We start from the raw sequence: 25,797 nt of genomic DNA, 5'->3' as shown, positions 1-25,797 counted from the left end.
CATAGGTTCATAGGTTCATAGGTTCATACTAGGCTATCTGCCCGAGGGCATTTACAAGCCTAGCCCATAGTTTTGTGGCTTACGCCACCCCTTTAGTATGGGGAACTATACCCATTATTTTGCTGTGCCTCTGTTGAGCAGTGACACTGAGGTAATCCCTGGGGTATATCTGCGATCTCCCATCCATTGGTCAAGATTTCTCTTGAACAAGGCCAGCGAGGTGCTCTGCCTCACATATACCGGGATTTTATTCCACAGCATAGGGAGTCTTTGGGTGATGAATCTATCCCTCCAGCACGTCCTATTAATAGCCGTGTCGAGGTTTAAGTCTCCCGCCCTTGTGGCTCTGACGGATCTAGATTTTTTGAGGTGAAGCATATTCATCAAATCTGGGTTTGACATGGCCTTGTATGTTAGGCAAAGGTCACCTCTGAGCAAGTGGTAAGCGACTGAATAGAGCTGGAGTTCTTTCAGTCGGGCAGCATAGGACAGATGTTTGAGACCCTTTATCCTTTTGGTGAGGAACTTTTGTGGCCTCTCCAGCTGCTGCAAGTGTCGGGTCAGATACATTCCGAATGGGGCATTGTACTCAATCAGAATCAAACCCTGCACCTTGTGTTTACAAGGTAAATACCTTAACCATTATGCCAACCTGAACCTCCCTTACTGATAACATTGCTGTTTGTACAACTTTAATATTTTTTACTGACCATAAAATATTTCCATTTATCTGTCTTATGCTTTATAAGTTATTTTTCAGAAAATGCTCTGGAATGCAAGCTTTGTATAGGTTGTAAGAGGTGTGACATTCCATACTACATAGGTGTTAATGAGTTAAAACTCAAGCAGAAGGTTGTAAGTCAAAATTAGAGGGGGAGTCCAAGAAATAGAATAGGGGTTTGGATGCAGGTCCTTAAGGAGAATAACAGCAACAATACAGAATATTATATTTATAAAGCAGCTGAAAGTATTCTAAGAACTACGCCAACATGGCAATAGAGAAATAAGAGATTATTAATGGAGATTACTGTAAGTAGGGGGTATAGAAATTGGGCAAGAGGGTCTGGAATTTACTGGAGATAATTATCAAATAAATCAATGTATTGGAAGGAAATAGCAAGGGAGGAAAAGATAATATAGTGGGACGAAGCTAAGTAGACATTTGGACTGCATGTTAGAAACTGTATTCACTACCAGGAACTGATAAGAGCGTATAAACAGAAAGAAATTGATATGGTTGTTATAAGTGAAAGACCAGCTCTAGTAGAGTTTTTTAGATTAGTTTTGAACATAAGTTGTTTCAAAACTGGGTAATTATAGAGTGTATACAGCATTGCATGATAACTATAAGAATCAATCAGAGGACATTAGAAAAGATTTGGAAAAGAAAACAGAAAAGCAATTTACAACGGAGAAATGGGAGGTCATCTGTATGATTCTCAAGTGTGCAACAAAGTCTAGAAAGCTTAAGATTTTTCCATGTAACTAAGGAAATTATTCTTTGGGGCTGGGATAAATTATCTGAGTTGTGTAGACACAGTAAAGCCTAAGTTTAGTATTGTTGGATGTAAAAAAAAAATTACTAGAAAATGGAAATCAAAATCAGAACCAACTGTAACTGAAGTATTGAATATTGTAAAGAGAAAAAAACATGGAGATGGGATCTTTAAGAAAGGCAAAGAGCAGATTACATAGAAGTAAATAGAGAATATAGGAACAGTATGTGCAGAATAGCTTTTAGGAGGATGAATGAAATTTAAGGGAAGGCAGGAACTATTTATATAATGATGTGAATGAAAATTGTTGAAAAGAAACAAAATGTGTACTGCATTAACATAACTGAAGTATTATTGTTTGTGTTCTGTTACTGCATGTGTGCCTTTGTCACTTAAAGATGTTAAAAAAGACTTGAACAATGACACCTCTTGTGGGGTATTTATCTTCTTTGAATGGAAGGATAGGGACTTTAACAACAAATGCTAAAAAAAAAAAGACACTTCCACATGTTATACCCTTGCCAAAACCATAAAACAACTGTGTAGTTTCCAAGAGATCTGAAAGTACTGGCTTTATATCACTTCAGCAACTTGACAGCTCAGTGAATGCCATTTCATTGGAAATGCTGTTCATTGAAATCTGTTCTTGTGGGGGGCTATGCCCCCCACACCCTCTCTGCTAATTATATATAGCAATCCCGAGATCGCACTACAGTGGGGAAAGGGCAAAGTTCCTGAGCCTTACTGTATCACAATCTTAGAATGAACAATTCAACGAATGGCATATTCAATATAAGTGAACCAAAAATGCCATTCACTGAACTGAACTTTCACCAAAAGTACTAGAGATAGTTTTAGCATGGTGGTATAGTTGTTGACTTTTCCTTTTGAAAGCTGAAAAAAAGCAAAACCTGTGATAATGAATGTGGAAAGCAACACAGTTATGCAAGCTTTGAAAAGCCTCTATATCCACAGCTGCTAAAAAACTTGTAAACACAGAACTATACAGAGGCAGGTTTTGCAGCACTTGGCTATCCAGTTTGGTTCTTAGCTGGGGTGGCTTCTCTCGATGTCCTCCTTGTTTGTGAAAGTTTCCACCAGGTGATACAGTTTCTTCCTACATCCCAAAAGTATGCCATAGTTGAATTTGTGATTCTCCAAATTGTCCATAATCGTGGACAAGCCATGTGGGAGAATGTGGGCGTGTGTGCGCACACATCCTCTGATAGCTTTGTACCTAATTCAAGATTAATTCACAGCTTTGTGCCCACTGAGCACCAAGGTAGGTTATAGCTCCCCTGAAAATCTCAGGGGAATATCTGAGAATGAATAAATAGTATTGGCATAGCATTTCAAAAATCAGAAACAAGATTCTGATCACTGTGTTGTAGCTTATGTTAGAAAATATGAGTAGTGTAGATAAAAATGTTTCCTATTTATGAGTTTTGTTTTAAAACATGTACAACATAAGACAGAGAAAAAGAAAAGACAATCACCTTGCAAACTCACAGTTGAGTAGCATTATATCCAAGCATTTCAATGTCAACATTTGTAAAGAAGATGTACCTGAAATGAAAACTACATGTTTCCTCACTGACTGGCAGTTTTCAAAATTTATTACAGTGATAGGAGCTCTGGCATGAATACATGCAATAAGTATTACTGTATGATTATGGTTTCTTGGCACATGCCTGATGACCAGTTGGTTGTGTTCTAATTGCCTGAATGCAACTAGTTGTATTTGCATTTTATCATATGGCTTAACATATGTCACTAGGCACTGCAGCATCATTGTGCGAGTGTACTATGTAGAGTTTCACCTTTTTTACTGTTGTGTGATAGTGGTGTTATATATAACACCAAAAAGTACATTTCAACATGAAATAATCAATTAAACAAAAAACGTGTTTGAAACAATCTTGCCACTGAGCAATAAACAAGGAGAGAAAGCCTTTTTAGTACTTTTGTTCTTTATTCACACAGAACTTATTCAGAATAAAAAAAACTTCATTTCTTGATTTATATATTAAAAAAAATCACATGACTCGTTTCAATTTGCTAATTAGTTAACAGATACTTTATACAGTAAACTTATCCACTTAAAAACACAATCCAATATTTTATTTAACTTTAAAAACATAAAAAATAATAATAATATTGCATTTCATATTATAGTCTTTGTGCCATTAAGAAACATTTAATATTTATATGTTCATTTAAACCTGTTTTTTTATTTGAATTCAAACATGTTTGCCATTCTGTTTCCTTACATTCTAAATGAATATTATAGCCCCCTAGAAGAATGTCATTAGGAACACTGTTAACACAAAAAAGGTGAACTTCTTAAAATGTGTGCACTCTAGTGCATTAGTTAAGTCACCTTTCCTGATAGCAGTGACGTGCTCATAAATTCTCTTGGAAAGTTTTCTAATGGTCTTATCCTCATAAACTATTGAAATATTTGCATTCTACAAAATTTGCATTTTTGACACTTAAAATTCCATGACATTTCATTTTTTGTATTTCTTACTCTGGTCGAATATTATAACATGCATTTTAAATTATTACCCCCCCCCCTTTATTTTCCAATTTCCCTCTGTAGTGTGTCATATGATTCCCATATACTTTTCAGTCTCACCACATTTCACTTAACCAAGGTGAGTTACACTTATTTGAGGAACTAGATAACAGTAGTAATGGTTCGATTTTGTTCTGTAGAAGAACCATTTCTGAACTTGAAGTTAATCAAATACAAATCTCTGCAATGTGAGAGTCAGTACCTCAAGCACTGTCTCAATATAGAGCAAGTTCCGCTTGGACTGAGGGTATTCAGATACCCTAATGGGGTCAGATATGGCAATAAATTATATACTAACTTAACCAAATTGTTTAATAAGGTGGTTTAGAAATGTTGGAACTTATCATCTCAGATTGCACAGTCAAGGCTAATAGTATTCTAAAAGAGATAAAGATTTTGACTGAGGAAATTAAGAAAAATGTTCACTTTTCAATTTATGTATTATATAACGGCATTTCAGCCAAAGTGAACAGGCATGTTTCCACCATTTTTAGTAAAAAAGAAAATAAAATATTTAGAGATGTACAAACATGTAAAAAGGGTGCAGCTTATCTGATCAAAGTGAAAGGACAGGATGCCAGTTCTTTCAGTTACATTTTTTCACAATTCAAACGAATCTAATGAAAGGAGAGAACAGAAAAGAACTGAACAAAGGACAAATGACTTTGATGGGTTGTACCACACTTATGCTCATATAGTTTCAGGAGAAAATAATGAAGCTTCTACTTCTTTTATCCCTTTTCTTATGGGCAGCTCAACTGTAAATGCCAATCATTCCCCAAAAGGAAAGGGGGAAAGATTGAATTTGATAGTATTTTGTAATCTAAGTGAATTAATTTTAAACACAGATCATGTTTCAGTACATCAGAAAGGTTTTTCATACATTCCTGCAGAAAGAGCAAATTTAACAAAAGTGTTAACTTTTTTAAATGATATGTTCGGAAATTGAACTTGCATTACATCTTACGCAGCATTTCTTATTTTTCATCACAAGAAAAGATGTTCAAAAAAGCATTCTCCTTACACTCCTGTGTTACACTCTACAAGTTTTCAATGATGTATGTAAAAATGAACTTAAAAAAAGATTACTTAATAATGATAGTAAAAAAATTATATCAGAAGGTGAAAGGACAGCATTAAGCAGTATAATAAACAATATATTTGTTTAATGAAAGAGAGGAGTAATGTAATTGTCATTATGAATGTCTAAGATTATAACCAAACCATTTTAGATTTATTACATGACAACAATTGTTAAGAAGAAGTCACTAAGGAAGAAGTTAGAAGATTTTCAAGTATTGATTTCGTACTGTATGACTCACTCATACAGGAATGCATTCATTTTGAACTTTGACTTTCTTAATGTAGAAAAACCTAAAATGGCCAGGATATTTGGGATTCCAAAAATCTATAAAAATAATGGCAAGCCACCTTTCAAGTCAGTAGTTGTAACAGCTGATTTTTATAAGACGGAGACTATTTCAATTTACCTTGATTAGGTGCTTAACCCTATAGGGAAAACATCAGAATTTTACCTAAGGGATTCTTGGCACCTATTAGACTTGCTATGTAACTGTGAGGGGATTCTCAATCAAGGATTTTTGGTAACTCTAGATGTCACATCTTTATACACTTGTATACACCAAACACTTGTCATTCAATCTAAATAATTATTGTTACTTCTTAACCATACCTCCCTTTCTTTTATTTCCACCCTATTTTTAAACTCCACCTTAATTGTATCCCACTCCCTAGGTATATTTTCAGAAGAAATTTCTATCCTGTCCAATAGCGCCTGAATAATCTTCACTACCCATTCCTTAAATTCCTCTCTTTTCAACAGATACGTAGGAAAGCACCAGTGCCTCATTTTTATTTCATTACCCCGTGTTTTTATTTTAGTTATTATTGTCGCATGATCTGAAAAGTTGTTGGGTGAGTATCAAAACCTTCAGTTAAATCCACATGTTCTTGTGAAATGTAAATTCTGTCTGGCCTAGCCCAGTTTTCATATCTAGAGGAATAATATGTTAATTCACTCCAAACTCCTATTACTGAATTCACATCTTCCATGCCAAGTATTTTCATAAATTTCTTCAAAAATCTACCCTCTTGTGTAACACTCTGCTGACTCCCACTTTTAGTACTTTGTCCTTCTGCCACAGTTTTGTCAAAATCAACTTCTTCTGCTGGTAGGATTGCATCTTCACTATTAATGGTGTAGGTTGCTTTCTCATAGCCAGGTTTGGAGTATACACATGATTTGCCCCTTCAACTAACAACTCCTGCTATGGAATACCAGTCTAATTGCTTATTTGTGCTTTCAAAAAATTGATGCAGTCTGTTCCTTCCACCTTCTTTGTTATAGCTGAGAATCTCAGAATTAGAGGACAGAACACCTCTGATTTTTGCAGCTTTATCATCTCATCTGAATATTTGTTTAAAGCTTCTTCCAATTTTTTCCCAGCCTTTTGTTTGTATTGATATATTCCATCAGTGTTTCATTTATTTTATCCAGGTCTGTGTGCAGTTGTCTCATAGCTTCCTGTAGATTACTGGAAATCATGTCTGGAAGTTGCATTACTTTTTCCTGAACAGCTGCAGAACATTCCCCCTGGCAGTGTTTCTTCCTCACTTTTTGTAGCTGATTTATTTCCAGGTCCTCTGTATTTCTTTTTTTTTTTTTCTGGTATCCAGGCAGTACACTTACTAGCCAGTTACTGGAATTTACCCATAAACACAAGTCTACTGGCCTTCTCTGTTGAGTTTCTGTTTTAACACTGGGAAAGCTATAATTAAGCTCTTACTCAATGTGCAGCCATCTTGGAAATCCCAAAAAGGAAAATTTAAAGATTGTGGAGGTTCCATAAAGACAGGAATATGTAAGAAAAACATAATCAAGTGGTTATACCAGTGGACTAATATCCCAACAGAGAAAAGAAAAATTGAGAGAGCCCACCACACACAGTACGGTGGTAAAAGAGGTTGGAAAATGGAAAGCAACATCCACTTGTAATAAAGCTTGGATCCTGTGGATTAAAAGAGAGATGGAAACAAAACAAAAAAGCCTTGACTGGCAAACATAGAATCCACACTGATTATGATTATTCTTTGAAAACAAGGTGAAAGGGTGCTTTTATACCAGACATTAAGATCTGCAAGAAAGGAGTCTTAACTAGCACTTAATATACCCAAGAGTCTTTATTTATCATCAGGCTTACACCTTTATAGACCCAGATTCAGCCCTTATGCATCTACACAGCCCAGTCAACCACAGAGAAGGAAATGAAGGCAAAACTTGGGGGTAGTTTGGAAAACATCATGGAAAAGAGTTTGATGGACAAACAAAAGATTAACGACTGAGACATTATTTCTTTTTTTAAGAGAAGGCAAAAACTTAAATATAAAGTTTTGATTTTACAGGAGGGGGAGGGGGACAAGAAGCAGAGACAGAAATGGAAATGGCAACAGACTGAAAGAAAGGGGAAACCTGAAGACTCCAAATGAGGCAGTGAGATTTTCAGCAGGAAAGGTTCCTGAGAGAAATACTGACTGATAGAGGTGCCAACTTCATGTTAGACCTGCTGGCTTGTCTGTGAAAGCATTGTGGGGTGAAGCACCTGAAGACCACTCCCTGCTATCCCCAAACTAATGGTCTTCTGGAGAGGTTAAACTCTACACTAAAGACCATGCTACAGGCATTTGCTGACCAGTTTAAGAGAGAGTGGGACAAATATTTGCCCCATCTATTGTTTGCATACAGAGAGGTACCCCAGGAATCCACAGGTTTTTCTCCCTTTGAGTTAATGTATTGAAATAGGGTGAGGGGGCCTTTAGATTTGATTCATGATAATTGTGAGGGTGAGTATGAATACCACAAGGAGTCTGTTGTGGCATATGTCCTAAACCTCAGGACAAGGCTTAGGGAGCTCACGGGCTTGGCCCAGGAGAACCTGGTAGGAGCCCATCAGCAGAAAAAGGTCTGATATAACAGGAATGCTCAAGGCCGAGAGTATGGTGTGGGACAGCAGGTGATGGTGCTTATTCCTGTCAAGACACAATAAGCACCAAGCAGCTTGTGTAGGACCCTTCAAAGTGGTAAGGAAGGTCAGTGATGCTAATTACATGGTGAACCTGCTAGGCAGGAGTCAGAGGCACAAATTGTACCATGTTAACATGATGAAGCCTTACCATGATAAGGAGGCCATAGTGCTGAGTATTTGCAATGGATGGCAGGAAGAACTTGAGGGTGATCTGGTGAGTGATCTCAGTGAGGCTTGGACTGACACCTCTGTGAAAGGGGTAGCAATATCCCAGTGGCTATCCCCTACTCAGGTTTGAGAAATCCAAGCAGTGTTGCAGGAGTTTGTGGGCACATTCATTGGGAAACCTAGGTGCACCCACTTGGTGTAGCACCATGTGGATACAGGACCCCAAAGACCTGTCGAGTAGGCCCCTTATAAGGTGCCTGAGTGAGTCAGGTGGACTCTGAGGGAGGAAATATAGGAAATGTTGAAACCGGAGGGTAATCCAGGAGTCCAGAAGTCCCTGGGTCTCCCCAGTGGTGCTGGTACCAAAGAAATATGGTGGTATCAGATTCTTTGTGGACTACAAAAAACTAAACAGTCACACAGAGTCAGATGCTTATCCCATGCCTAGGACAGATGAAGCCTTAGAGCAGCTGGATGCAGCAGTGGCTGCTCATGCCATCAGACTGCAGGGCTGCAGCTCCCCCAGCTGTGAAAGAAAGAAAAAGAAAGAACAACAACATTTTAAAAAATAAAATATTATTAGTATACTATTGTATACTGGACTGGATGCTTAGCTGTGAGTCCGACTGACTCGCTGTTAAAGTCCCAGAACTCAAACTGCGCATGCTCAGCAAGTTCTGGGTTTACAAAAAAAATAGTTTCTGTATATCTGGACTGCTGTAAAAGCAGTCCAGATTAAGAAGAGAAGGCATCAGTGTTGATGCCCAGAAGTCTATTCGGTTTGTAACTGCAGTAAAGTGGAAGGGGATCAGACTGCCTCGTCAGCAGTCATGTACATGACGTGGATGGCTGGATGGCTACTGATTGGTTGGGTCTCCCTCTCTTCCTGCATTTTGTTTGTGGGGAAAAGAGAGAGAGAAACAGTCAACAACAGTACTTTGGTTTGGACGGAGTTTGTTCGATCGGATCAGTGACTGAGACTGACAGCAGAGCAAGAGCAATGCACCTTGTTTGACCTGGCTGTGGTGGTGTTGGATTAGAAAATGGAAAGGGAAAGAGGTGAATGCTTCAACTAAAAAAGAAGGAGGAAATTATAGCAGCAGGTTAGTGAGAACTTGGAAGGAGGATACAAAAAAATGTAGTAATTTAGATGTTTATTCTTATTTATCTAACTAAATGTTTTTTAAAACATTGCTTCATCAAGTATGCAACCCCCAGCCCAGCTCTTCCAATGACCAAGCTACTGTTTCATCTGGCTTGTTCTCCCTGCTTTTTTTTCTGTATGCCATGAACCAGGGCTCTATTGCATTTTTTAACTAGCAACCAGAAACCATACTGTAACATATGGGCGTATAGCTCTTTAAAGATGGTGATGCTGCAGTGCAGTCTACAGGTCATATGGCATACTTTACTATTTATTCTGCTAGAAAAAAAATACTTCATCAAGGCTGAAAGTACATCCACGGTGTTGCAGTTGTCCATTGAACATCCTGGTAAGTATCGGTATTCCATGGTGCCACATTGATTGTTTGCAGCCAAGAAATTTTTTATCTTTGTCTTTAGCAATACAGAAGTGTAATTTATGGTTAGAAGAATGATCCAACTGCAGTCAGCAGACTTTCTCTCACTGCAACGTAGATTAGCAGAAAACTGTAAGACTTGGGTCCAGAAATCTGAATTGATTCTCTCTCTGCCAGCAAGAGAGCCAAAAAGCCTTATAAGGTACTGTGTGTTATGTATTTCTGCAGATTGCTATGAAATAATCCTTGTATGTATGTATGTATGTATGTAATAATTCTTGAAAGACACAAGAGGAGAGAAAATACCATCAGTTAGTAAGAAGTTCAGGAAATACTGTGAGCCTAGGAAGAACTTTATATTTATTCACCACTTGTTTACAAGGGCACAGTGTCCTATAAATATTATAGATGCTTCTGTGGCTTGTCTGAAGAATCTAGGCAAAGACTAAATTTGGTGAGTTGCATAATTTATTCACAAGAGACAGAACAATTTGTGGTACAAGTGATCAAATGAAGGTAGGCTATGAGAAGTGGTTATCTTGACACAGCAACCACCAAATCAAAAAAATAAATAAAACTTTATTCCATAAAATAAGTATCTCATTGTGTCTCTTAACACCTTCTTCAATGGAGTAAGATTCAGCAAGCACACACTAATAAATAGTAAACTGTGTCCATACAGCATTGAAACAAAGTAGTGGATATACTGCTTCAGTAAAGTAAACAATTAACACAAAATAAGTAATTGACAAAGATTTAAAAATATGCTCATTAATGGCTTGCAGACGTTTAATGCTGGCACTCTGAAAATCATAAATATGCTGTTAGACTATCCTTTCTTTGACTCTCTGTGTTCCTTGTGGCCTTAGTTTAAATGTCTTGCTAGCCTATGTGACAACTTGCAAAACACCTCAAGGCATAAACTGCATTTTAGTCATGCAGGTATATCTGTTTCACTTCTTCCTTTTGATTAATGTGAATAAAATCTGCTTAAAAGCAATGTCTTTTGGCTTTTCCTGGTTAGGGGTCGCCACAGCAGATCACCAGTCCACAGACTGATTAGCAGTGGATTTTTAATAGTGTCAAGTTGCCAGTATGGCGGCCACCCTTCACAGAAGGCACACACATATACCTGCATGTCTTTTAAAACTCACTCGACTGCAGGGAGAACATGCAGACTCTGCACAGAAGGTGCTCCAGCCGAGAATCAACAGGAGAATCTCTATGGACTTTTGAAGTAAAGTATGCTTCATCATATTAGCTGACAATAAAGCCGTTTAAAAGTATTTTAACTGATAGATGTTAACAAATGTATGTCAGAGCAAGAAACATTTTGAAACCAAGGTACACAGATCTTTATATAAGCTATTCTGAACATATGTAAATACATTTCTGAATATTGGTTTGAGTGTGGCAGTAGGCACTGAATGTAAAATGGTTAGAGGTGGATTCCTGATTTAAAACAGATGAGTATGTCTGATATGGATGTTTCCATGCTTCTATAGAAACTGGACAACTTGCACCAAAAACAGTGGAGCTACAAGGTCAACTGTGATATAGAGGGATGAAGATTTGCCTACTGCACAGGTGACCTTTCTAGCTGGCCACACCCCTTATAATTGGCCCCACCCATTCAGCTGACTCCAGCAGCCCCCCTTTGATTTGAAGTCACCAGCCACCACTGGGATGGAGCTAAGTATCTAATCACTATTGATATGAGCAAGGGTTACTGGCAGGTGCCCTTGATTCCCACTGCTAGAGGAAGGTCAGCCTTAGTGACTCCTTTCAGATTACACGAGTTCACATGATGCTCTTTGGGATGAAAAATGTTGCAGCAACCTTCCAGAGGGTGGTAGATCATATCCTAGCAGGAGCAGGTGATTATACTCTTGCTTACCTGGATGGTATTGCCATCTACAGTCATTCCTGGCAAGAATACATTCAGCATGCCAGGGAGGTCCTGGGTAGACTGAAAAGGGCAGGGTTGACCATTAAACCCAGTAAGCGTCAGGTGGGTATATCATAGGTCCTCTTACCAGGGACATAGAGTGGGAAGTGGTAAGATTAGGCCAGAACCTGCCAAAGTGGAAACTATTCAGGCGTGGCCTGTCCCTTTTACCAAAAAGCAGGTGAGGGCATTCTTGGGGATAGCTGGGTACTATAGAAAGTTCATTCCCAGTTATAGTACAATAGTTGTTCCCCTCACAGACCTGACAAGGAAAAACAGGCCAGATAAGGTAGTGTGGACCCCAGCCTGTGAGCAGGCATTCCAAAAGCTTAAGGGGGCTTTGGGAAGACCCCCCCCCGTGTTAGCCAGTCCAGATCTGAGCAAATAATTTGTTGCGCAAGTGGATCCTTCAAACCATGGGGTGTGGGCTGTACTCAGCCAAGTTTCCTCAGAGGGAGAAGAGCACCCAGTTGTATATTTCAACCACAGACTCCAAACTAGAGAGGAATGTTTTACAGCTGTAGAAAAACAATGTCTAGCCATAGTATGGGTACTGCAGAAACTTCAGCCTTATCTGTATGGAAAGAAATTCACTGTGGTTACAGACCACAATCCTTTAACATGACTACTTAGAGTCAGCCAACAAAATGCCAAGTTATTAAAGAAGAACCTAGGGTTACAGGCATATGACATAACAGTACAGCACCATAGTGGGGTCAGCAATGCCAATGCAGATGGACTCTAAAGACAAAGTATAGGTTAATGTGCTCCCAGACTGGCCCATTTCTCTCAAGCAATGATTTTCCAGGGTCACTTGAAAAACTAGCTTGAGCCTTCAAAGGGGGGAGAGATGTGATGATATGAGGTATTACCATCTGTGCCAGGGAGAATAGGGCAGTGCATGTATAACATATGCCAGCATAGTTAGCTGGAGTTTTGTAAATAAGTTTGTGTCATCTGACTATCACACTGACTTGTACAGATGGTTGTGTTAAAAATATAACAATATTATTATAACTGATTAAATGTATATGTTTAAACAAATAATTCTGGAAGGGAAGAGAAGTTTTTGAAATTCTTCTATAGCTTTCAGATACTGGAACAGATCTAAGCTCTGAGTGTGCATTGTACCAGAGTCAGGTGATCAAATGTGATCTTCTATAACCAGCACTGAGAGGATGGGACTCGCACAGCAGCTTGTTTTGTTTTTTCTTTGGAATCTGATATAAAAATCTATGACAGTTATCACAGTTCACTTAGTTCAGTTCAGTTTTAGGTAGAATCTCATCACCTTGCCTTGTGGAAGTAAGCATCTCATCTAATCTTACCTTGGTGTATTAATTAAGTTAGATGGGAAAAAGTTATTCTTTAAACCATCAGGAAATACAGTGAGATTACTTATAGTTTTTCTGCCTTTGCTTGAATTTGTCCAGCTGTGTTATTTTTTTTTCTCCTGTGATTTGAAATTCTGGTGTTTATTGTACTTATATTTAGGTTTCTCATATTTTCTATTGTATTATTTATTAAATATTTTAAACCTTTTATTGTGACTAGTCTTTTAGAGAATACTTTTAACATGTTGAGAGAAGTTGTGCTTATTTTAGTGATGCCTTGGCCACTCCAAAAAGCATTACTGCTTTGGTTGCACTCTGCCATTTATATTAGTATTGTTTTACTCCTTATAATTGGATACCTTTGTAAGAGCTGTTGAGTGATTGACTGGTGGCAGCATGGTTACCTTATAGTCTGGGCAGAAAGGGTACAGCTAGTAAATCTGTACCAGCCTTTCCCAAGTGTGTGTGTGTGTGTGTGTGTGTGTGTGTGTGTGTGTGTGTGTGTGTGTGTGTGTGTGTGAAAATCAAATACCCAGGTGTGAGCATGTCAGCTACTTGGAACTGGGACACAGTGCTCCAAAGTGAGTCTTGTTTGGGATCTGGAGAGACAGAGAGTCCATTTCCAGTCTGTAACGTGCTCCCTGTGTGCTCTTGGGAGAAATCGTGCTTGATGCAGAGAGCTGAATTTGAAAATACTGTGCAAATTAATTTCTGTTTTTAGTAACTGTCTCTCACTGGTGTCAGTGGTGAGGATTGAGGCTCCTTGATTACTGACCCAGCAAAGTGAGGCCATCACATATTGGTGGCAGAGCAGTGGGATATTAATTGAACTTCAATAGCCTGTGTGCAGTTGTCACTGAAGGTGTGTGTACTCTTAACAACCACAAGGTAAACATTTGGAGTTTCATTTTCTCAACAGTTTTATTCATTTTTGTTAGTTAAGTTTAGTCAGGGAAAGCAGACAAAGATGTTAGCAGAGGAGTATGGTAAGCTGACAAAGATCCAGTTGGCCAAGGTGTGCACAGCCAAAGGACTGGTGCATGCTAACTGGACTAAAGAGGAAATGATTTCAGCTTTAATTGCAGCTGCAGCATAGACCAGTGGCCAGGAAGACAACCAATCTGGTGATGGAGATGTGCAGTTTTCAAAAACAGGCAGTTCACCTTTTCCTCAGAGGACTTAAAAATCTGTCTGGAGTTAGAGACTTGAACTGGAGGCCAAACATTTGGAGGCTGAAGAAAATGAGAAGTAGCATCAACATGAACTGCGACATTTGGAGACTGAAGAGAGATTGCGACATTTGGGGATAAAAAAAATGAGAGAGTGTGGCAATTGGAGGCTGAAGAAAAAGAGAATCAGCAAAAACATGAGGGAGATATTGGATCTTTGTCAGGGTCATGGAGGTAATGGGGAAGGGAATAACTGTACCCCAGAAGCAATAAAGGTCAGTAAATTTCTTCCACAATTTGCAGAGGGGGATGACTTTGGTAGTTTTATTCATATATTTGAAAGAGTATGTGGACACTATAATGTTGACTAAGAGCTCTGGGTACGGTTCCTGACTTCTTTACTCCATGGTAAAACCGTAGTTACTGTTTCTAAATTGTCTGATACTGATTGTTTAAACTATGATAGAGTAAAACAATGTTCATTGAACTGTTATAAGTTAACACCTGAAGCTTACAGAAAAAAAGTTTTGTGAACATAGACACAAGGCAGATGAAATTGTATGTGATTATATTGCTGAGTTAAACACTTATTTTCATAGGTGGGTGAGTGGGTGTCAGGTCACCACTTTTGAAAGACTGGTAGACCTTTTCGTGAGGGAATAAGCCCTCAATACTTTGCCTGAGGACATGAGTATCTGTTTGGCAGACCAGGAGTGTAACACTGTGGATGAGCTGGGGAGAAAGGGGGATCTTTACATAGCAAGCAGGGCATCACTGCACAAGAAGGGATACCCAGTGCTGCACATGGATACAAGGGAACCCATGGTGGGCAGCCTAAATCACCACAACAGAGTCGACTAGTAACAGCGGAAGCTACTAGTTCAAGTGCATGGCCAGGATTAGGGGTTAGATGTTTTAAATGTAACCAGAGGGGCATACAAATGTCCACTGAAGCAAGGTGGGGAACAAAAGGTGAGGGAGCCAGCAAGTGGGAATAACAGTGTCCCGGTAGTAAGTTGTCTGGAGACAACAGGGGTACCAAACTATCACTGGAGTTTGTATCCCATCTTAGTGGATGGAAGACAGGACACTGCTGGGAGAGACATAGCCTCTGACATAACCATTGCGAAGCCTGCAGTGGTTAAAGAAGAGCAGTACTTGCTTGGGCAGTCCACTCCAATCAGAGCTTTAGGAGAGATCTCATTCCAAATACCTTTGGTCAAGGTTCACCTTGACTGGGAGGGTGGAAAAGGAAGCAAGCAGGTAGCTGTGTTTGATAAGGAATGATTTTGATAATGCAGTACCTTGTGTGCATGCAGTTACATGCAATCAGGCTTGGAAATAGGTATGTAGGTCTGGCAGCCTGGGGGAGACCCAAAGAGACTCCACACCTGAAGCTGGGGCTGGTGATGTGGCTAATTCAGGGAGGGAGCTACACTGTAGCAGTGAGCCTGAAAGTGAGCCACGGCTGCTGGTAAGTAGTAATGTTCCCATGGACAGGGTGACTCCAAAGACAGAGGTGACTGGTAGTACCCAGGCTGACAGTAAGGCACCACTGTCAGAAGATTCCAGGCTTCCTCTGAAAGGGCAGCTTGGAGGAGTCACAAAAGTAGAGTTGAGACAGGCACAGCTTTCGGACCCTACCTTACGACTCTTGAGGGAGGTAGCTAAGGAGACACCTTATTCTCAAGGAAAAAAGGAATCTGTATATTGGAACAAAGGGTTACTGTATAGAGAGTGGACCCCTGAAGGAGGGCTAGAGGGTGAGGTAATATACCAGTTGGTAGTGTCCCGGGCATACCATCTGGCACTTCTAGCTATAACCCATGACATTCGTTTTGCAGGTTATATGGGCATAAAGCATACCAAGAGATGTATTATGCAGAACTTTAATTGACCTGTGATTGCAAGGGATGTAACAGGGTACTACAGGACCTGTGAGCAGTACCAAAAGGTAGGCAAGGCAAGGGACAAGTTCAAAGCTCCATTGATGCCTTTGCCTGCAATTGAGGAACCATTTCAGAGGGTAGCTATGGATATTGTGGGGCCTTTGACTACCCCAAGTTCCACAGGGAAGAAGTATATCCTGGTGGTAGTAGATCATGCTACTAGATACCCTGACGTGGTTTCTCTGTCCTCCATTGGCGCTGAAAAGACGGCAATACTTTGTTAGAGATTTTCAGCAGGGTAGGATTCCTGAGAGACATATTGACTGATAGAGGTGTCAATTTTATGTTAGACCTGCTGGATTATGTGTGAAAGTGCTGTGGAGTGAAGCACCTGAAGACCACCTCCTACCATCCCCAGACTAATGGTCTTGTGGAGAGGTTAAACTCTACACTAAAGACCACACTATGAGCATTTGCAGACCAGTTTGAGAGAGTGGGACAAATATTTCCCTATCGACTGCATACAGAGAAGTACCCCAGGAATCCACAGGATTTTCTCCCTTTGAGTTGCTGTATGGGCATCGGGTGAGGGGCCTTTAGATTTGATTCATGATGAGTGGGAGGGTGAGTGTGAATCCCACAAGGAGTCTGTTGTGGCCTATGTCCTAAACCTCAGGACAAGGCTTATGGAGCTCATGGGCTTGGCCCAGGAGAACCTGGTAGGAGCCCAACAGCAAAAAAAGGTCTAGTATGACAGGAATGCTTGAGCCTGAGAGTATGCTGTTGGACAGCAGGTTATGGTGCTTATTCCTATCAGACACAATAAGCTGCAAGCAGCTTGGGAGGGACTCTTCAAAGTGGTAAGGAAGGTCAGTGATGCTAATTACATGGTGAACCTGCTAGGCAGGAGGCAGTGGCACAAATTGTACCATGTTAACATGATGAAACCTTACCATGATAGGAAGGTCTTAGTGCTTAGTATTTGCAGTGGATGGCAGGAGGAGTCTGAGGAGTATCTGGTGACTGATCTCTTCAGTGCGGCTCGGACCGACACCTCTGTGGAAAGGGTAGCAATATCCCCGTGGCTATCCCCTACCCAGGTTCGAGAAATCTCAGCAGTGTTTCAAGAGTTTGGGGGCATGTTCACTGGGAAACCTTAGTGCACCCACTTAGTGCAGCACCATGTGGATACAGGACCCCAAAGGCCTATCAAGTAGGCCACTTACAGGGTGCCTGAGTGAGTCAGATGGACTCTGAGGTAGGAAATATAGGAAATGTTGGAACTGGGGTAATCAAGAAGTCCAGAAGACCCTGGGCCTTCCCAGTGGTGCTGATACCAAAGAAAGATGGTAGCATCAGATTTTGTGTGGAGTACAGAAAACTAAACAGTTACATAGAGTCCGATGTTTACCCCATGCCTAGGACACATGAAGCCTTAGAGCAGTTGGGTTGGGCTAAGTATCTGACCACTACTGATCTGAGAAAGGGCTACTGGCTGGTGCCCTTGACTCTCATCGCTAGAAAATGGTTTACCTTTGTAACTCCTTTCAGATTATTCAAGTTCACGAAGATGCCCTTTGGGATGAAAAATTCCCTAGCAACCTTTCAGAGGCTGGTAGATCGTATCCTAGCAGGAACAAGTGATTATGTACTTGCTTACCTGGATGATATTGCCATCTACAGCCATTCCTGGTAACAGCACCTTCAGCATGCCAGGGAGGTCCTGGGTAAACTGAAAAGGGCAGGGTTAACCTTTAAGCCCAGTAAGTGTCAGGTGGGTATGGCAGAGGTCTCTTACCTGGGACATAGAGTGGGGAGTGGTAAGATTAGGCCAGAACCCGACAAAGTGGAAACTATTCAGTTGTGGCCTTCCCCTATTATCAAAAAGCAGGTGAGGGGATTCTTGGGGACACTGGGGTACTGTAGAAAGCTCATTCCCAGTTATAGTACAATAGCTGCCCCCTCACAGACCTGACAAGGAAAAACAGGCCAGATAAGACAGTATGGACCCCAGCTTGTGAGCAGGCATTCAAAAGCTTGAAGGGGCTTTGGTAGGACCATCTGTGTTAGCCAGTCCAGATTTCAGCAAAGAATTTGTTGTGCAGGTGGATCCTTCAAACCATGGGATGTGGGCTGTATTCAGCCAAGTTTCCTCAGAGTCAGAAGAGCACCCAGTTGTATATCTCAGCCACAGACTCCAACCTAAGGAGGAATGCTATGCAGCTGTAGAAAAAGAATGTTTAGCCATAGTATGGTCAGTGCAGAAACTTAAGCCTTACCTGTATGGAAGGAAATCCTTTAACATGGCTACTTAGTCAGCCAACAAAATGCCAAGTTATTAAGGTGGAGCCTAGGGTTGCAGGCATATTATATGACAATACAGCACAGTAGTGGGGTCAGCAATGCCAATCCAGATGGACTTTACAGACAGGGTATAGGTTAATGTGTTCCCAGACAGGCCCATTACTCTCAAGCAATGTTTTTCCAGAGTCATTTGAAAAAACTAGCTTGAGTCTTCAAAGGGGTGAGAGATGTGACAATGTGAGCTATTGCCATCTGTGCCCGGGAGAATAGGGCAGAGCATGTGTAACATATGCCAGCATAGTTAGCTGGAGTTTTGTAAATAATTTTTTGTCATTTGACTATCACACTGACTTGTTCATAGGTTCATAAATTCATACTAGGCTAACTGCCCTTGTGGGCCATGTTAAACCTAGCCAACTACCTCATGTGAGAATCAAACCCTGTACTTTGTGTTTGGAAGGTAAACACCTTAACCATTATGCCAACCTCCCACAGACACTTGTGTTAAAAATGTATCAACAATGTTATTATAACTGATTAAATGTATATGTTTAAACAAAGAATTTTGGAAGGGAAAGCTAAAAGTTTTTGAAAATGTTCTATAGCTTTCAGATACTGTCACAGATCTTAGCAAAGCTTTGAGCAGGTATTGTACCAGAGTCAGGTGATCAAATGTGATGTCATTCTATAACCAGCACTGAGAGGATGGAACTCACACAGCAGCTTGTTTTGTTTTGTTTTCTTTGGAACATGATATAAAAAATCTATGACAGTTATCACAGTTCATTTAGTTCAGTTCAGTTTTAGTTAGAAGCTCATCCCCTTGCCTTGTGAAAGTAAGCATCTAAAGCATTTAATCTTGCCTTGGTGTATTAATTAAGTTAACTAGGGAACAGTTATTCTTTAGACAGTCAGGAAATACGATAAGATTAGTTAAGTATTGTTTTTCTGCATCTGTTTGAATTTGTCCATTTTTCTGCATCTATTTGAATTTGTTCAACTGTGTTATTTTTATTCCTCCTGTGATTGAAACTCTGCTGTTTATTGTACTTAAATATTTAGTTTTCTCATGTTTTCTATTTTATTATTTATTATTAAATATTTTATACCTTTCATTGTGAGTGGTCTTTTAGAGAATACTTTTAACATCTTGAGAGTACTTGTGCTTATTTTAGTGATGCCTTGGCCACTCTGAAAAGCCTTGCTGCTTTGGGTACACTTTACCATTTATATTAGTATTGTTTTACTCAGTATAATTGGATACCCTTGTAAGAGCCTTAGAGTGGTTGGCTGGTGGCAGCATGCTTACCTTATAGTCTGGGCAGAAGGGGTGCAGCTAGTAAATCTGTGCCAGCGTTTCCCAGAAGTGTGTGTGTGTGTGTGTGTGTGTGTGTGTGTGTGTGTGTGTGTGTGTGTGTGTGTGTGTGTGTGTGTGTGTGTGAAAATCAAATACCCAGGGTGTGTCAGCTATTTGGAACTGGGACACAGTGCTCCAAAGTGAGTCTTGTTTGGGATCTGGAGAGAGAGTCCAGTCCCTGGTCTGGAGCATGTTCCCTATGTACTTTTGGGAAAACTTGTGCTTGATGCAGAGCTGTATTTGAAAATTCTGTGCAAACTCATTCCTGTTTTTAGTGACCATCTCTCACCAGTGTCGGTGGTAAGGATTGAGGCTCCTTGATTACTGGCCCATGGTGGAGAGGCCATCACAGCTTGATGTAAATAAACAGACATAAAGATTAAATGAATGAGCCAACCACTGGAGAAAAGAATGCACCATCCATGAGGACTACAAAACATGCAAATATTGATGATAAATTTTGAATAAAAGTTAATGTGAGGGAAAAATGTTATAAAAACAGCAGCAAAAGCAGTAGCTTTGATAAGACAATAGGGAGAAAAAAGGTGTAAAGTGAGGCATAGAGAATAAGATAAAAATCATTAGCGTGAGAAACAATACAATATCAAACATGGTGAGTAAATTGCTGACTGACGTGGAATGGGACGATAAATGCTATAAAGAGGGATAGAGTAATGAGGTTAATAAAGAGAGGGGGACACCATTGTTATTATCATGTGGTATACGTATATATAATTTCTTTGTTCACTTCCTGCCTTCATTTAACCCCCTGAGCATTATTCTGCATATATTTTCTCACAAATTCCATTTGTTTCTATGAATTTTTATATTTCTTTATTCTAAAGATTCTACCTCCAATACTTTCATCTCCTTTACAGTATCTGAACTTTCTTAATGTTGAGAAAAGAGTTTAATTTACATTTTGTAGTATTTTTGGCAGTTTCTTCCTATGTTTGAATTATCCTACTAGAAGCATCTTCTCTTAATAGAAATATTTCTTTCTTTATTTCTGTCTGCCTCAGTCTAAGCATTAGCACACCGGTTAACCGGGGATTGTTCTCAAAGTACACATTTTCTAAGCCAACTCTTCACCTCCATATACCTTCATTGACCCACTTTTATATTTCCCTTTTTGGCTCCCTCTCCCTTCCACTTATTGATCCATCTGATTTATCAATTTTTCCTTTTAGTTTTATTAACTCATCTTTCAAAGTATAGTAAGCTATTTCAAACTGGAGTACAACACAGTCTGCTCAGGACATCATTGTAATTTCATTTTTGTTGATTACTGTATAGTACAGGATACACTGTCTCTGAAATACAGTTGCTACAGCATTTTGTACAGTATGAAATATTTTGACATCTTTTGTGAATAAGGTAAATATTAAATGTTTTACTGTTTTATGCCTTTTTCCTTATGCTACCTGTTTATCCTTTAGTACCTTTCAAATGTTTAAGTAAAAACAGAAGTTCCCGGACACTGTGTACCAATGAACAAAGATGTATTTAATAAGAAAACAAGTCAACAGCAAATGCATTTTCACTTTTGCTTCATTAGGATTATATCTTTAGTATATAAAATACAGCCTGAATAACAACATCAATTAATGTTGTCACATCCATAATTTCATTAGACCAATCATTATTCAAACCATAATTCTAGATATTTATTATACATATATAAATAGGAAATGCACAAATAGAAAATTAACGAATGCAAAAAGATGAAACATTAAAATTTCCTTGAACTGACACTTAACGTTTCAAACCTTTATTCATTAAAAATATTTCAAAGAAACTATATCATTTAAACCAGGAAACTTTTCAGCTTCCAGTTTTAAAATCCAGTGCAGCTCAACAGTTTCTGTATAATTCCTTAGCTCACCACCTGGTTGAGTGGATTTAATCAGAACCAGCACCTGAAATTTAATCCAGTGCTGTTGACCAAAGTTTAGAATGTGCTTACCTAGAGCACTGGTGAGCTTACTTCTATTTAAATCAGAAACATGCTCATAAATGTGTTCCTTCAGCATGCGATTAGTTTCCCCTATGTACAAAGCTGAGCATATCTAACATCTAGCAAGGTATACAATATTCGTTTTATTGCAATCAGCATATTCAGTGAACCTATACACCCTGCCTATAGAATGGTGACAGTATTTACTAGTTTTAGTTATACATTTACATCATCATCATCATCATCTTTCAGCTGTTCTCGTTAGGGGTCACCACAGTGGATCATCTGTTTCCATTTCTTCCTGTCCTCTGCATCTTGCTCTGTCACATCAACCACCTGCATGTCCTCTCTCACCATATCCATAAACCTTATCTTAGGCCTTCCTCTTTTCCTGTTACCTGGTAGCTTCATCCATAGCATATTTTTTCCAGTATACTCAGCATCCCTCCTCAGCACATGTCCAAACCAATGTAATCTTGCCTCTCTGGCTTTGTCTCCAAACCTTCCAACCCGGGCTGACCCTCTACTATACTTATTCCTAATCCTATCAACCCTCGTCACACCCAGTGCAAATCTTAACATCTTTAACTCTGCCACATCCAGCTCTAACTCCTGCCTTTTTGTCAATACCACTGTTTCCAACCCATATAACATAGCTGGTCTCACAACCCTCTTGAAGACCTTCCCTTTCACTCTTACTAGTACTTGTCTGTCATAAATCACTCCTGACACTCTTCTCCACCCACTCCATCCTGCCTGTACTCTCTTCTTCACCTCTCTTCCATACTGACCATTACTCTGAACTATTGATCCCAAGTATTTAAACTCATCCACCTTCACCGCTTCTACTCCTTGCATCCTCACCATTCCTCTATCTTCCCTCTCATTCACACACATATATTCTGTCTTAGTCCTGCTGACCTTCATTCCTCATCTCTCTAGAGCATATCTCCATCTCTCCTGGGTCTCCTCCACCTGTTCCCTACTCTCACTAGAGATCACAATGTCATCTGCAAACATCATAGTCCATGAGGAGTCCTGTCTGATCTCGTCTGTCAACCTGTCCATCACCATTGCAAATAAGAAAGGGCTCAGAGCTGATCCTTGATGTAATCCCATCTTCACCTTAAATGCATCCGTCACTCCCACCACAGACCTCACCGCTGTCACACTATCCTCGTACATATCCTGTACCACTCTTACATACTTCTCTGACACTCCTGACTTCCTCATACAATACCACAACTCCTCTCTAGGCATCCTGTCATATGCTTTCTCTACGTCTACAAAAACACAATGCAACTACTTCTGACCTTTTCTGTACGTCTCCATCAACACTCTCAGAGAAAACATCAAATCTGTAGTGCTCTTTCCCGGCATGAAACAATACTGCTGATCACTAATCATCACGTCCCTTCTTAACCTAGCTTCCACTACTCTTTTCCATAACTTCATGTTGTGACTGATCAGTTTAATCCCTCTGTAGTTACTACAGCTCTGCACATCACCCTTATTCTTAAAAATCAGTACCAAAACACTTTTTCTCCATTCCTTAGGCATCCTCTCACTTTCCAAAATTTCATTAAACAATCTGGTTAAAAACTCCACTGCCATTTCACCTAAACACCTCCATGCTTCTACAGGTATGTCATCTGGACCAACAGCCTTTCCATTCTTCATCCTCTTCATAGCTATCCTTACTTCCTCCTTGCTAATCCATTGCACTTCATGATTCACTATCCCCACATCATCCAACCTTCTCTCCCTCTCATTCTCTTCATTCATTAACCCCTCAAAGTACTCCTTCCATCTGCTCAACACACTCTCCTCACTTGTAAGTATGTTTCCCTCATTATTCTTTAACACCTTTACCTGCTGCAAATCTTTCCTAGCTCGGTCCCTCTGTCTAGCCAATTGGTACAGGTTCTTTTCTCCCTCCTTAATGTCCAACCTTTCATACAACTCTTCATATGCCTTATCTTTAGCCTTCGCCACCTCTCTCTTTGCCATGCACCTCATCTCCTTATACTCCTGTCTACTTTCTTCATCTCTCTGACAATCCCACTTCTTCTTTGCCATCCTCTTTCTCTGTATACTCTCCTGTACTTCCTCATTCCACCACCATGTCTCCTTGTCATCCTTCCTCTGTCCAGCTGTCATACCAAGCACCTTTCTAGCCGTCTCCCTTACTAGCACTGCTGTAGTTACCCAGCTATTTGGTAATTCTTCACTGCCACCCAGTGCCTGTCTTAACTCTTCCCTGAACTCCACCTCACAATTACCCTTTTTTCAATTTCCACCATTTGGTCCTTGGTGCTGCCCTCACACTCCTCCTCCTCTTCTTGATCACCAACGTCATCTTACAAACCACCATCCTATGCTGCCTAACTACACTTTCCCTGGTCACCACTTTACAGTCTCCAATCTCCTTCAAACTGGCCCTTCTACATAAGATATAATCCACCTGTGTGCATCTTCCTCCGCTCTTGTATGTCACCCTATGCTCCTTCCTCTTGTTAAAATATGTATTCACCACAGCCATGTCCATCCTTTTTGCAAAATCCACTACCATCTGACCTTCTCCTTTCCTTTGTTTAATACCACACCTACCCATCACTTCCTCATCCTCTCTGTTCCCTTCACCAACATGCCCATTGAAATTGCCTCAAAACACCACTCTCTCACCCTTGGGTACAGTCATCACGACTTCATCCAACTCACTCCAAAATTTTTCTTTCTCGTCTATCGCACACCCAACTTGTGTAGCATATGCACTAACAACATTCATCATTACACCATCAATTTCCAGCTTCATAAACATCACTTTATCCTACACTCTTTTCACCTCCAAAACACTCTTAGCATACTGTTCCTTCAGGATAACTCCTACACCATTTCTCCTCCCATCCACACCATGATAAAACAATTTGAACCCACCTCCGGCACACCTAGCCGTACTCCCCTTCCATCTGGTCTATTGCATACCTTCCTTCTATCCATCATATCGGCTAGCTCTCTCCCAATACCAGTCATACTGCCAACATTCAAAGTTCCGACCCTCACTACCACAGTCCTAGCCTTTCTCCTCTCTTCCTGCCTTCAGCCATGCCTTTCACCTCCTCACCTCCTTCGGCCAACAGTAGCCCAATTTCCACCAGCACCCTGTTTGCTAACAGTACTGGTGGCGGTTGTTGTTAACCTGAGCCTCAACTGATCCAGTATGTAAATATTTACTGGTGTCTGCATAAATAATTTGGCCAAGATTTATGCCGGATGCCCTTCCTGATGCAACCCTCCCCATTTATCTGGGCTTGGGACCAGCACAAAGAAATGCACTGGCTTGTGCATCCCCAGTGGCTGGGTTCTATACATTTACAAAAGTTACAATTTAAACAAGAAAAGTTACCAAATCTATTGTCTTTTTTCTTTCTTCAATGTAGAATCTTTAGAACATAGCCTTTTTTTAGTTTTTTCTTGTTTTTATAACAAAATCTAGAGACTTGATTCATCTACAGTTAAATTTACAGTAAAATATTCCAATTCTTTCACATAATATTTCAAAGAAAATTAGTATCTCTGGAATAAGTTATAGGGACACGTTTTTCCTTCCATGACAGGTATTCTACTCTATTATTAGTAATTGCAGTCCTAAAATATGAATGCACTATTGTATCCCTTATTACTCAGAGCAACTTGTCTACTAGAACTAATCTCTTGTTGTCCATATCCCTTTCTCAAGGAAATCTTTAGCAAGATTATCCATAATGTGCATTAACTCATTTCCATCTGTTGTAAGCCTTGAGGCATGCATAAGCTGTCCATGTATAACATTATTGAATATATGGTGAGTGTATATACTACACCTATGTAAATAAGAGTTGATACTTACAGGACTTCTTATGATCACTTGTCTTCACTACCCCTAGTTCTGTTTTAATAATTATTATATCTAAGAAATCAGTAGCTTCTTCAGAATATTTCAATTCAAACTTAAGAAAGGTAGTGGTAGATTGCATATATTGCTGTAAAAGATT

Source organism: Protopterus annectens, chromosome 2.part1, assembly GCF_019279795.1.
Source record: "Protopterus annectens isolate FY-2018-M chromosome 2.part1, PAN1.0, whole genome shotgun sequence".
Classification (NCBI taxonomy): domain Eukaryota; kingdom Metazoa; phylum Chordata; order Ceratodontiformes; family Protopteridae; genus Protopterus; species Protopterus annectens.
The sequence above is the reverse complement of the archived record's forward strand: the minus strand, read 5'-3'. Positions refer to the sequence as shown.